Source organism: Apium graveolens, chromosome 3, assembly GCF_009905375.1.
Source record: "Apium graveolens cultivar Ventura chromosome 3, ASM990537v1, whole genome shotgun sequence".
Classification (NCBI taxonomy): domain Eukaryota; kingdom Viridiplantae; phylum Streptophyta; class Magnoliopsida; order Apiales; family Apiaceae; genus Apium; species Apium graveolens.
Genome location: NC_133649.1, coordinates 110,405,192 through 110,408,834, shown reverse-complemented (window position 1 = coordinate 110,408,834; position 3,643 = coordinate 110,405,192). Strand labels below are relative to the sequence as shown.

The window sequence follows — 3,643 nt, the reverse complement described above, 5'->3', positions numbered from 1 at the left end:
AACCAGTCTCTATGGGAACGAATCTGATTTATATCTTATACTACTTGCGAACGTGTATACTTGCGTGAATATTAGCGCGTGTTTTCGCCCTAACAAGTTTTTGGCGCCGTTGCCGGGGACTCGGTGTTAATTTTTAGTTTATCTGCTTGTCATTAGTGGTCGTTAAAGTTAACTGACTCGGATTCTTTTACTTTCACGGTTTATTTGTTTGTGTTTCAGGTACTCATTACAATGGGAGATCCAGTAGCATGAACGAAAGCCTTGATGGATTTTTCTCAACCCAAGATCAATGACATTCAATCTAGCATTGTCAGGCCAGCTATCACAGCTAATACCTTTGAGATCAAGCCTGGAATAATTCAATAGGTGCAGAATTCAATCCAGTTTGGGGGTTCTTCAACGGAAGATCCCAATATGCACATTAGGGATTTCCTTGAGATCTGCGACACCTTCAAGTTTAACAGTGTTTCTGAAGATACTGTGAAGCTGAGACTATTCCCATTCTCTCTGAGGGACAAGGCTAAGAGCTGGTTACACTCTCTACCCGCTGGTTCGATTACTACTTGGGAAGATCTTGCTCAGAAGTTTCTTACTAAATTCTTCCCTATGGCGAAGACAGCTGCACTCAGGAACGCTATTACTCAATTTGCGCAGCAATCAGGAGAATCTTTATATGAAGCTTGAGAGCGCTACAAGGAGATGCTTAGGAAGTGTCCTCATCATGGAATGCCTGATTGGATGATCATCAATTGTTTTTACAATGGGTTGGGAGCACAGTCCAGACCCATGCTCGATGCAGCAGCAGGCGGAGCATTATGGGCAAAGAGCTATGAGGAAGCTTATGATCTAATTGAACTGATGGCTGCTAATGAATATCAGTATCCAACCCAGAGTTTTCCACAGGGTAAGGTAGCAGGAGTTCTTGAAATGGATACAGCTACGGCTATCACTACTCAACTGAAGGCGTTGTCTATGAAGATCGATTCTCTGGCTAACTATGGTGTTAAGCAGATATCCAGTGTTTATGAGCTGTGTGCAGGTCCGCATGTGACAGAGCAATGCGCTATATCTAGTGACTCAGCTCAGTTTGTGAGCAACTTTCAGAGATCGCAGCAGCTAATTCTTGCCACTTATTATCCTGACAACTGGAATCATCCTAACTTCAGCTGGAGCAACAATCAGAATGCGATGTAACAGCCGTTCCAGCAGTTTGGAAATAAGCTATTCAATCCTCCCGGTTTTCAGCAACAAATTACACCAAAACAACAAACTCATGGTGCATGTCTATCTTTGAATGAAAAATCTGAATTGGAGGAGTTGAGGCTTATATGCAAAAACCAGGCTCTTATATGCCAAAGCCAGGCTATTTCTGTCAAGACTCTAGAGAACGAAATAGGGCAAATTACTAATGCCTTATTGAATCGACCACCAGGAATGCTTCCTAGTGATACAGAAACAAATCCAAGCAAGAGGGAAGTTGAAGAGCAGGTGAACGCCATCACCTTGAGGTCTGGAAAGGTCGCAAGCCCCCAAATTCAGCAAGACGAAGAGCCTGAAAAATCTCAAGATACAGAAAATGCAGTTGTGGCTGAAGAAGAAGTGCAGAAGGAAGCAGAGGTGGAACCAAGGAAGTCTACTGTGGAACACACTCTTCCTGAGGGTAATATAGGGGAGAAATAGATCTATCCTCCACCTCATTTTCCTAAGAGGCTGCAGAAGAAATAGCCGGATAAGCAGTTTGACAAGTTTTTGAAGGTGTTCAAGAAACTTCATATCAACATACCTTTCGCTGAAGCTCTTGAACAGATGCCTAGATATGCGAGGTTTATGAAAGGTATTCTCTCTCGAAAAGTGAAGCTCGATGACTTAGAGACTGTTGCTCTAATGGAGGAATGCAGTGCTGTGCTGCAACAGAAGTTGCCTCCGAAGCTTAAAGATCCTGGAAGCTTCACTATTCCTTGCACCATCGGAAACTTGTCGTTCGACAAGTGTTTATGTGATTTAGGAGCTAGCATCAATATGATGCCCTTATCTATCTTCAAGAAGCTTGGTCTGCCTGATCCGAAACCAATATACATGTCATTGCAACTAGCTGATCGTTCCATCGCTTATCCATGAGGTATAATGGAGGATGTCTTGGTCAAGGTGGATAAACTCATCTTTCCTGCTAACTTTGTAATTCTTGATTTCAAGGAAGATAAGAAGATTCCCATTATCTTGGGAAGACCATTCTTGGCTACAGGACGAACCATGATCGATGTGCAAAAAGGAGAGCTTTCGATGAAGGTTCACAATCAAAAGGTCACTTTTAATGTGTTCAAGGAAATAAAGTTACCCACAGCTAAAGAGGATTGCTTTAAAGTAGAGTGGGTAGACTCTATCGTGAATTCGAAACTTGAGAAATTGCCAAAGTCAGAGACTTTAGAGCGATCCTTAATGAGGAAATCAGTTAGTGATGATAAGGAAGGAGCAGAGCAACTGCAGGTTTTGAATGCACCTCCATGGAAGAGGAAGTTAGATATGCCATTCGATTTTCTTGGGTTAGCAGAGCTAAAAATTTCTTAAGAACGTCTCGAGCCGTCTATTGAAGATGTTTCCACACTTGAGCTTCACCCACTACCAGATCACTTGAGTTATTCATTCTTAGGTGCACCCCCTGACAAGGGGTTGAGATATATCTTTGATGATGTAGAGGGTAGCTGAATGGATCTTTCAGTGCCTATAGAGGGTTTTTCTCATGTACAGCAGGTAGTTGATAGGACTGGTGTTGGTGATGAGCAGTACAGGCGAGTAATTAGGCGTATGGAGGCCATGCACGACATTCACCATCATTTTGCTGCAAATTTGACACAGGATTTGGGCACTATTTTCCGAGCCACTGGTGTCGAGGTTGATTGGCCACCTGATCCTCCACCCGATGAGGGTGACTCTCCTATGGATTAGGTATGCCTGAAATCCTTATTATTACCTTCAATGAGGACATTGAAAATTTTAAGTTTGGGGGTGATAATGTAAGGATTAGTAGTGTGTGTGTCCATATAGATTCATATAGATTCATAGTGCATGTTTAGTTGTAGTTCATTTATATTTATGCATGATTGTTCATTTAGGACATATTTGTTGTTTTTATGTGATTTCATATAGTTGCATTTGCATGCATATTTAGCATCATCCCTTAAGATGAACTATGATATTTGATAAGTTGATGTTGATTTGAGTGTGGTGATGACAAATAGAGGGATGTTTAAGTCCTAATGAATTGATTTGCATGCTAGAAACAAATATTTTCACAAAGTCTTATAGGGTTGCTTTTGATCCAGATCATGATCATACTTGTTTGTTGTTGAGATTTAATCACTTGGTTATATTTAGAATTTGTGATATTCTCGTAAAGACGTAAAAACACTGATTTTTTTATCTGGAGAAAAACTTGGATTTCATTGCTAGTTGTTGTAAGGCTAGGCGTCAAATGACTAGTAGTCGACTCATATTTTTATGAGTAGTCTAGGGTTGAATGAGATGGAGCGAAACACACTCATTCAGAAATTATTGAAAAAAAAAGAAAAAAAGAGGAAAAAAAGAGAAAAAAGTATGTGTTTATGCATAATTGATCAAGAGTGAGCTCTTTAATACTCGAGTTATT

General features: G+C 40.7%; 1 non-coding gene across 1 annotated transcript; it reads right to left on the bottom strand.

Moving 5' to 3' along the window:
* Positions 1–621: 621 nt before the first annotated feature.
* Positions 622–728, bottom strand: LOC141715323 (small nucleolar RNA R71). The gene has a single exon (XR_012572090.1). It is a non-coding gene; the product is annotated as a small nucleolar RNA R71 (small nucleolar RNA).
* Between the last annotated feature and the right edge of the window lie 2,915 nt (positions 729–3,643).